Raw genomic sequence first — 11,825 nt, 5'->3', positions numbered from 1 at the left:
TAACTAATTCAATCCCATTAAATGCAGTGCTGAAAAGGATATACCTTCTCAAATCCCTTTCATAAATGATCAAATAAGTAATAGACTCTAGATTCTCTTTGGGTGTGGAGAGTCAGTTTGCATCAATGATATCTGACTTATGTAAAATAATTTTTCATAGATTTAAGTGGTATGACTTTATAGATAATATCATCATTCATAATTAAGAAGTCATCACTACCTTTCATGTACTGTGATGAATCTAAGTGTTGAAGTATCAATGCAACAAATGTATGCTGATCTTCATTTCAAAAGAAATTACTTTTGCTTTTATTAATCATACATGTGTAAAAGCTTATCCAAACATAGGTAAGACTAAATCCTACATTTGGAACATTTAATTCCAATATTAAAGGACTACAGTATCAATAATAATGATGTTAATGATTTAAAGATGTTAAATATAGCTTTTTATTTTGAATGCATTTAAGTCGTACATATTAATGGGATCCAGGGTGATATTTCCATACATGAATTGAACATGCACTAATAAAATCAAACTACATTTTTCAATCTTGCTCAAACCCTTCCCAATCTGTAGTAATCACTAATCCAATTGTATATCAAAAGATTTCAGCTTCCTCATATGAAAGACAAAATACTGTATTTGTTTTTTGACATCTAGTTTATTCATTTAAAATGATAATTTGCATTTCCATGCATTTGATGCAAATGACAGCAATCCATTCTTTATGGCTGAATAATATTCCACTGTGCCTATATAACACATGTTTCTTTCTCAACCAATTTGTTATTGGTGTACACAAAAAATTCTGACATTTTGTTGATAGTATGCATTATTGCATTGCTAAATTTATTTATCAGTTATAATAGTCTTTTGGTGGTGTCTAGTTTTCTCTATATAGAGTAATGTCATCTGCAAACAGATAATTTGACTTCCTTCTTTCATATGTGAATGCCATTTATTTATTTATTTCTCTTGTTTATTTTCCTTGGCTAAAACTCAAGTATTATTTTGACTAACAACACTGAAAATGGGCATGCTTTTCTTGTTTGTGATTTTAGAGTTTCAGTTTTTTCCTATTCAACATGATGTTGGCTGTGCGTTGTCATAAATAGTCTTTGTTATGTTCAGGCAAGTCTCTTTTACATCTAGTTTTTCAGGGATTTTATCATAACAGAATGTTGAATTTTATCAGATTTTTTTCCTACATCTATTGAGCTGATCATGTGTTTTTATGCTTTATAATGTTGATTTGATGTTTTATATTTATATATTTGCATATTTTTAAACAGCACTTTCGTTGTCTATTCTTACAGCTTCTGACTTAAGTCTATTTTGTCAGATTCAAGTATAACTACTTCTGTTTCTTTAATGTTTACTTGCTTGGAAAATTATTTTCCATCCTTTCAATTTGTGTGTTTCTTTACTTGTGAAGAGAATTTTTATAGGTTAGCATATTGTTGGACCTTGCTCTTATCCATTCAGCCAGCCTGTATCTTTTAATTGGAGAATGAATTCTGTATACATTCATAGTTAATGTTAATGCAAAAGGACTTATTTCTGCTACTCTGTTTATTTCCTTCTTGCTGTTTTGAATATTCTTGGTTCTTCCTGTTTATTCAGCTTTTGAGTTGATGGTTGAATGTAATGTAAATGTTTCATTACCTTCTATTTCCTTTTTTATTTTCTACTCTTCTAGTTGAATTTATACTTTCACATGCTTTAGTGATATAGATATAGAATATTTTGGATACAGAATGCCCTTAAATATCTTCTGTAAAACTGATGCGTGATCAGGAATTCCCTCAGTGTTTGCTTTTCCTGGAAGGACTTTATTTCCTTTTCATTTCTGATGGATAGCCTTGGTATGTATAATTATCTTTTTTTGGCACTTATTTTTTTCAGGTCTTGGGATATATAATTGCATTCACTCTTGACTTATAGTATTTCTGATGGGAAATGTCTTAATCCTATGCAGTTAACCTTGACTTGATTGTTTTCTCTCACAGATTTAAAATATTTTGTACATTTAATCTTCTTGATGGTTTGACTATTATATACTTTGGTAAAGACCTTTAGAGTCTTATATGCCTGGTTACATGGATGGCCTTATCTTTCCCATGATTAGGAAAGTTTTCTGCTATTATTTCATTAAATCGATGAACTACATTATCTTTGTCACCCCACCCCCAAACCAGGTAATGCAACATGCTGCGACATACCATTTATTTAAGAAAAGTGTGAGAAACAAATGTAAGACTTTGTTTGGACTCCACTACAGTAAATCTCAGCATGAAGAAGACCCCCTTAGTCTCAACTCAAGGTTAGTACCTGAAGAAAGAGCCTCTAGGCCCATTCTGATTCCGGGTGAAAACCCATGTTGCCTTCAAGATGAACTCAGGTTTTGGCCTGCATCACTGCCAAACCACTGTAGCATCCTGAGATAACGGTAGAGGATATGAAATCAACATACAATAATCAATAGCAAAACACATTAGGAAAAACGGTGCCATTTCTAAAAGGTACAAGAATAGATTAGAAAAACTTCAGCAATAAGGTGAAAGATTGCTTCACTGAAAATTGTAAACAGTGGTGAAAAAACTACATATTACAAATAATTAGAATGATATCTCATCCTTATAAAATGAAAGAATTAATTTAAAAATTTTTTTCAATTGCCCAAAATGATGTACGACTTCACTGAAATTCCAATGATATTTTCACAGAAACAGAAAAAATCTTAAAATTCATATGGAACTACCTACTATCCTGAAGAGCTAAGCAACCTTGTGCAAAAATAACAAAGCTAGAGACATCATGCTACCCTACTTCATATAAATAGCTAGATAGAATATTTAAGCCCAATCACATCGTAATGTTGTTAAGTGAAAATAAATGCAAACAAGAAAACTACCAAATGTGATGGTGACATTTTCAGTAGACAACAGGAAAACAGCCCAACTATGTGATATCTATAAGAAATCTACTTTAAATATAAAGAATAGAAATGTTACAAGTTAAAAAAAGAAAGAAAAATATTCAATTTGCACACCTATTTTAAAGAGTTGTATACTAACTTTATTTCCCTCTAATGAGAAGCACTACAAATTAGATAGCACTGTTTAAGAGATATCCTCGCCACGATGGTTAATCTGAACTCAGCCATACTGCTGAAACTAACTTCCTGCTTACAAAATATGCAGAGTACAAAGGAACAAGCTTTTTTTTTTTTAATTAAGTGCCAAACAAGATCTAAAAAGTGTGGAAAATAGGACATTCTATAAAATGACTGATGTAGGCATCATTAAAAGCATGAATTTGATGAAAAAACTCGAGGGGGAGTCTTTTCAATGAAAGAAGCTGTATGAAAAATCAAATGGAAAATGTTGCTTGTGATTGGATTCTGGTTCAAATAGTCTAAATTTAGATGATGTTTCTTTGACAACTAGAGGAAATGACTAGATTGGACATTAACTGACATAAGGTGATCATTGTTTATTTCCTGAGGGCTGATAAAATATGATGAAAATATAGAAAAAATAACCATTTTTAGTAGACTCACCCTGAAATATTTATCAAGTGTGAAATAGAGAGAAAACATAAGCACACAAGAGCCCAATAGCGAAATATAATAATATGAATACTTGTTGTATCTGATTGGATGACCTATGCTCTCAAACTCTTTGAACTTTGACTATGTTTACATTGTAATTTATATATTAAAAGATAGGTCCTCTCAAGTAGGCTTCATCCCAGGGATGCAGGGGTGGTTCAACATATGAAAATCAATAAATGTAATACAGCACATTAACAGAAGCAAAGACAAAATCCACTTGATCATCTCAATAGATGCAGAAAAAGCCTTTGATAAGATCCAACACCATTTCATGATAAAAGCTCTAAGAAAACTAGGAATAGAAGGAAAGTACCTCAATATTATAAAAGCTATATATGACAAACCTACAGCCAGCATTATACTTAATGGAGAAAAACTGAAACCATTCCCTCTAAAATCAGGAACCAGAAAAGGATGCCCACTATCTCCACTCCTATTCAACATAGTACTGGAATTCCTAGCCAGAGCAATTAGACAAGAAAAAGGAATAAAAGGAGTACAAATAGGTAAAGAAACAGTCAAAATATCCCTATTTGCAGATGACATGATCCTATACCTTAAAGACCCAAAAAACTCTAGTCAGAAGCTTCTAGACATCATCAATAGCTATAGCAAAGTAGCAGGATATAAAATCAACATAGAAAAATCATTAACATTTCTATACACTAATAATGAGCAAACTGAAAAAGAATGTATGAAAACAATTCCATTTACAATAGCCTCAAACAAAATCAAATACCTAGGTGTAAACCTAACAAAAGATGTGAAAGACCTCTACAAGGAAAACTATACACTTCTGAAAAAAGAGATTGAGGAAGACTATAGAAAGTGGAGAGATCTCCCATGTTCATGCATTGGTAGAATCAACATAGTAAAAATGTCGATACTCCCAAAAGTAATCCACATGTTTAATGCAATTCCCATCAAAATTCCAATGACATTCATTAAAGAGATCGAAAAATCTACCGCGAAATTTATATGGAAACACAGGAAGCCATGAATAGCCAAGGCAATACTCAGTCAAAAGAACAATTCTGGAGTTATCACAATACCTGACTTCAAACTATATTACAAAGCAGTAGCAATAAAAACAGCATGGTACTGGCACAAAAACAGACATGAAGACCAGTGGAACAGAATAGAGGACCCAGATATGAAGCCACAAAACTATAACCAACTTGTCTTTGACAAAGGAGCTAAAAATATACGATGGAGAAATAGCAGCCTCTCAACAAAAACTGCTGGGAAAACTGGTAAGCAGTCTGCAAAAAACTGAAACTAGATCCATGTATATCATCCTATACCAAGATTAACTCAAAATGGATCAAGGATCTTAATATCAGACCACAAACTCTAAAGTTGATACAGGAAAGAGTAGGGAATACTCTGAAGTTAGTAGGTATAGGTAAGAACTTTCTCAACGAAAACCCAGCAGCACAGCAACTAAGAGATAGCATAGATAAATGGGGCATCATAAAGCTAAAAAGCTTCTGTTCATCAAAAGAAATGATCTCTAAACTGAAGAGAACACCCACAGAGTGGGAGAAGATATTTGCCAACTATACATCAGACAAAGGACTGATAACCAGAATATATAGGGAACTTAAAAAACTAAATTCTCCCAAAACTAATGAACCAATAAAGAAATGGGCAAGTGAACTAAACAGAACTTTCTCAAAAGAAGAAATTCAAATGGCCATAAAACACATGAAAAAATGCTCACCATCTCTAGCAATAAAGGAAATGCAAATTAAAACCACGCTAAGATTCCACCTCACCCCTGTTAGAATCGCCATGATCAGCAACACCACCAACAACAGGTGTTGGCGAGGATGCGGGGAAAAAGGAACCCTAATCCACTGCTGGTGGGAATGCAAGCTGATACAACCACTCTGGAAAAAAATTTGGAGGGTACTTAAAAAGCTAGACATTGATCTACCATTTGATCCAGCAATGCCATTCTTGGGGATATACCCAAAAGACTGTGACACAGCTTACTCCAGAGGCACCTGCACACCCATGTTTATTGCGGCACTATTCACAATAGCCAAGTTATGGAAATAGCCAAGATGCCCCACCACTGATGAATGGATTAAGAAAATGTGGTATCTATACACAATGGAACTTTATGCAGCCATGAAGAACGAAATATTATCATTCGCTGGTAAATGGATGGAATTGGAGAACATCATTCTGAGTGAGGTTAGCCTGGCCCAAAAGACCAAAAATTGTATGTTCTCCCTCATATGTGGACATTAGATCAAGGGCAAACACAACAATGGGATTGGACTTTGAGCACATGATAAAAGCGAGAGCACACAAGGGAGGGGTGAGGATAGGTAAGACACCTAAAAAACTAGCTAGCATTTGTTGCCCTTAACTCAGAGAAACTAAAGCATATACCTTAAAAGCAACTGAGGCCAATAGGAAAAGGGGACCAGGAAGTAGAGAAAAGGTTAGATCAAAAAGAATTAACCTAGAAGGTAACACACACGCACAGGAAATCAATGTGAGTCAATGCCCTGCATAGCTATCCTTATCTCAACCAGCCAAAACCGTTGTTCCTTCCTATTATTGCTTTTACTCTCTCTACAACAAAATTAGAAATAAGGGCAAAATAGTTTTTGCTGGGTATTGAGGGGGTGGGGGGGAGAGGTAGGGGGCGGAGTGGATGGTAAGAGAGGGGGTGGGGCAGGGGGGAGAAATGACCAAAGCCTTGTATGCACATATGAATAATAAAATAAAAAAAAAGATAGGTCCTCTATGTAATTGATAAATTATAAAATAAGGCCACAAAAGGAAACATACGATAGCATATCATTTATGTAAATTCTCCAATATATAATAATAATATGAGTTATTTCAGAAGTTGACCCTGTATTAGGTAGCGTGGAAGTGATGTATGCTAGTAGTGGTAATGGTTAATTTTCACTTCTGTAATCAAAAGAAGAAGGGCAAAATGAGGATATACAAAGAAGGAAAATATTAATCTTTCTTACATTTACATGTTGAGTTATTATTTTGTTATAATCTGTATTTATAAGCTTAAATATTTCATAGTTAAATATGTTTTGAATGAAATTGCTGAAAAAAATCGTACAATGTACTGAACATTTTTTATTTTCTCTGCAATGAATGGGGTAAAATTACGTTAATAAAATAATTATTATGAAATTAAAAAAGAAATAGAGACAGAGTGGGGAGTGCAGAGAATCTAAATGAAATAACCATACAGTCATTCTTCCATGTTAACACCTTTCTGAATTTTTAACATGGAAGACAACTCACAACCAAAGATGTTAACATAATGTATTATTGCTTCAAAAGCAATTTTGTACTCTAGGTGTTTTAAAATTTTGCAATGCTAATAATGCCAGATTTCCTCATAATAAAAGAACTATAGGGCTGGAAGTGTGGCTAAAGTGGTAGAGTGCCTGCCCAGCAAGCACAAAGCCTTGAGTTCAAACTCTAATACCACCAAAGAAACAAAAGAGCTATGCATACCATTTCACAATTTTTGTATAAATAGCCATTAGTCATTGTAATTATATACTATGGTTTGCAGAAGGACTTGTGGTGGTTGAAGAAATGTGATTGTATACATTTCAGAAGATCAGTTTACCATTGTAATACTGGTTATAGAGCAACTCTAGTGGCTTACTAGTAAATGTTTGACAACTGGTTCATTTGCTGTGTGCTGGGAATCAAACCCAGGGCTTTGTACATGCCAGAGCATTACTCTTCCATTAAACCTATACCTCCATCCCTGAAAACTGGATTTTTTTAGGGTATTATAGTTCTGATTTAAAGTGATTACCGGATTCTATGGTACATATACTCACAGCGTATGCTGTCAATTTCAAACTACTTATATGACTGCTCTGAACATACATCTGAACACAAAGTTGATTTTTATTAAGTAGTATGAGTTAGTCCCTGCACTCAATTGCTGTGTATTAATCTAATACTTTTCTGTCTGATCCTAATGGATTTTAGTGTTACGTGATGGAAACAACAAAGAGCTAAATCTCTTATTTCCTAAATGCTATGGCAGGAAAGGGAGAAATAAGAGAAAGCGTTTTAATTAATTTACTCTGTCTTGAATTATTTACAGAAATTCAGAATGTAAACTTTTATATAGTAAACACTCTGTCTAGCATATAGGTGCTTCAATTATCTTTTCAATATAATAGACTACTCCTTCAATTCTTCTAGAACTTGGGATAGCGAGTATTATTAAAAATATAACATATGGAGAATGGTAATTCTATAACTGAATATTATAAACTTCAGTTAACACGAAGCTGGTTGGGCTAGCAGGTAGTTTCTTATAAAAAGTAAGTTATTGTGCCAGTTTTTGTAACATTACCACAGGAAAGAAAGGTTACTACATCCTTCAAAACACATGTGAATGGCTAATTAGCAAAACATAGCTTCTGAAATTAAACTAAGTTGCAAAACAGGTAATTTTTAAGTGATTTTTTCCAAGAGGAAGAAATTGTCGTTGTTTCATAAATCTGAAACTATGCAATGCAACTTTAATGAGATAAAATTGCGTGATGATTTTTCTTGAGGAATGAATACTTTAACCACTCGTTTTATTTTTAAAGCTTAGATGTTTCACCACACAGCATGTCACAGAATAATAATTGGTCGCCATATCAATGAATTAAAAAACATTTTTCAACAGTTTCAGAGAACTATATGTTAAAAATTCTGTCTCCCCAAAATCCATTCACTCACTATTTTAATATTATGTGCTATTTGATTTAAATCATATACTTTTAGGAAGAAAGTAATGAGTGTTCTGAACTAGGCAACAAAGTGTAAATATTATATGATGGCAAAGCATTGCTGATGAGATAAAAATAATTCAGATATCAAACATTTCTATTTTAGTTCCTCTTCTTTGTGTATGGTATTAATACAATACATTGAATGCACTTTTAAGAGAGAGAGAGAGAGAGACAGAAAGAGAGACAGAGACTGAGAGACTCTTCTAACCATTTCTACAAGGTAAATAATCTTCCAAAACATATTATACTCAATAAGTAAAATACATATTATTAGTTTATAAAGTAATTACTCTGTTTTGAGACAGGATCTTGCTATGCAGCCGGTGCCAGGTTGGAACTTGCTCTGCAGCCCAAGCTGGCCTCAAACTCACAGTCTTCCTTCTTCAACCTCCTGAGGGATAAAAATGTTTATTCTTGATACACAATTTATATTTTCACTGCTTCCCATGGCCAGAAAGTGTAAATTTTCTCAACTGTTAATGAAGAACTTAAACAAAGATGACTGCATACTACTATCAATAGTCAATACAGCAATCTGCAAAATACCAATACATAAAATTATTTTGTTTCTATTTTTAACCCAAGAATAAAGTAAGACATATTGTTAACAATGTGTGTATACTGCTCTGCTTTGATTAGGTGTCACTGCAAAAGAAACAGTGGGATATGTTAGTGTGCAGTTCATGTCTTGGAAGTTTTTTTTGCTAAATATATTGTACGGAATACAAACATCAGTGAAGCAGTCCAACATCAATTCCAGAATATGCTTTCAGAGGTTTTGGTTTTGTAATTTTGAGGAAAATATAATATGCAGTATGCTTTGTTTTCTCATTATTTTGCATGCTGCTTTTTAAATTTTTCCTTTAATTGTAGTCTGAAGGAAGAGGAGAAAGTACAATATTTAATTAGCATTTATTTGCTTTGTTCAGCAACAGTCAATGTACTTTATCAAGTAAATATCCTTTCATAGCTCAGAGAGGACTTCTCTTACCTTCTTGTATAAGACAGCATCTAATCTCATTTCACCAAATTTTCTAGGCATTCTTTGTTCTCTATTTCTAAAATATGCTTTCTTTTTCTTCATGAATAAGCCCTAAAAAGGTGAGATTTCCTTGTTGTTGTAGGTTTTCTGTGTGACTTTTAATTGAATTGACATCTTTATCATTATTTCTTGTGTTGGTTTCTACCTGCTTCAGTCGTGCTGAGCAAAATATAATATAGATGACAGATAGATTGATGGATAGATAGATAAATTAAAGACAGATGGATAAGTAGTTATCGATAGAGTTAAAAATAAAACCAGATTACATTAGAGAACATTTTAAAGTTTATTACTAAATAAGAATATAGCTCACTCCCCAGAACATTTTAAACCAACTGGAAAGAAGATTGGCCTGTAGCAGTTACAACATGATGTGCTGTAACTTGCATAAAGGGCAAGGATGAAATTTTGACATTTTTGTGATTGACCATTATGCATTAATATTTTTAGGGAAAACAGGGCTATTTAAGCTGACTTTTCTGTAACTGATAGCTTAATTTCATTAAATTATGGTGACAAGGACTTTAAGCTTATTTTGAACTTATTGTAAAGCTAACAAGTAGGCCTAAGAAACCAATTTTGTATGTGAATTCCATTTTGTGTGGGCACCCACTTAACATTACTTATCTTTACAGACCAGAACCAGCTAGTAATTTCTCTGTTCTATTCTAAGGGACCACAGTACACCAAATACATGTCTGGGCCAAACCATGCCTGGTCAATGTGCTAGTCTAATCAGAATATTCACCCCACCATCCGTGAAAGGGCAAATAAGCACATATTCCACTATCAACCCACGTTCCTACAACCCCCACCTCAAAAAAGCCCTCAAAAACTCACACAAATTAGCCCATGAGGTCAATGCTGTCCATGGCATATGGCCCTTTCTTCCTTTGGAAACTAAACAAAACTTTGCCTAAGCTTTAACTCTGATCTTTGTGAAAACATTCACAACCCACACATTGGGCACATGACTAGTACCAAACATTCATGACTAGAGACAGTGTTTTCAGGGGAGGATGAATCAGAATGACATGGTTTGTTTACCTGATATTGAGTGGTTGGTCTTAGGGTGTATCTCTATTGTGGCCTTCATTTTTTTTCCGCTGTATTAGGGTTTGAACAAATGGAATCGTTCAAACTTTTGTGCCTCAATTGACCAGGAACCTTGATCCTCCTAATCTCAGCCTCCATCCAGTTCGATTTTAAAATAGTACTGTACAAATACACTCAATTTGAAATTTAGGTACATGTTTTCTACTTATGCCATTATATTTAAACTCTTTTCCAGACTTAAAAAGTAATTCTATGGGCCTATATTTTGGTCTATTCATAATCTTTGTGGAATGTATTTTAGCTACTAACTCTCTTATTTAAGTGCATGCTGTATATATTTATATGTTTACCTTAGGGCATTTTTCTCTTTTTTTCTTCATGAGGAGAACTTCAAAGGTATGTAAAATTGGAGAAAATGGCAAAAATAAAGTCCACATACCCAATATTCATCAAAAGTAATTACTAATGATCAATCTTCTTTCTTCTATATACCTACATACATACACCCTTACCTTATTTATTTTGAAACAACCACTAGTACACTTCCTAGTTATGCCATAACAGTTTCTAGCTAAACCTTCTAATGATGAAATGAGATCATAACCACCACACAACTTTTTTGACTCAAATATCCTGAATTTGTATGATACAAACAGCCCTTTTCTTCAATGTTTACAAAACCAATGCTGTGAGAAAACAACAGAAAAATTATGTGCAAATTAAAGGCTCTCTTTATTACCTTCTATTTCTTTACTAAACATATTGTTTATTGTCAATGTACCAATATAATGAGTGAAGTATATTTCTTCAGAAGAACATTGCTTCAGCTAACTGTAAAATTATAAAAAGGGAGAAAGAAAAGGTGTTATATCCATGACAAAATCTTTTTAATATCTATTTCTGTTATGGTTAGAATCTGAAATGTCTCCCACAGGTTTATGCATTGAATTAGTCATCCCCAGCTGATGGCACTATTTTGGGAGGTTGTGGAAGCTTTAGTAGTTGTGTCCCTGTAGGAAGACATAGTCTATTTGAGAATTGTACCTAACCCTTGTCCCTTCCTATTTTTCTGCTTCCTGTTTACCATAAGGTAAAATGATTTTCTGTATCACATACTCCATGCTTACCACAATGGAATGAGTTCATCATGGCCAAATTCCTTCTTTAACCTGTTTTGCACAGGTGTTTTGTCACAGTGATGAAATACTAACACTGTTTCCAATTTTCATATAACAAGAATGACATGAGAGAAGTAAGTAAGCCTTATTTGTGGATTTACCACATGTAGTTTTGATCAAGCACAGTCAAAAA

Source organism: Castor canadensis, chromosome X (genome assembly GCF_047511655.1).
Source record: "Castor canadensis chromosome X, mCasCan1.hap1v2, whole genome shotgun sequence".
NCBI classification, from domain to species: Eukaryota; Metazoa; Chordata; class Mammalia; order Rodentia; family Castoridae; genus Castor; species Castor canadensis.
Note: the sequence above shows the minus strand (reverse complement) of the source record.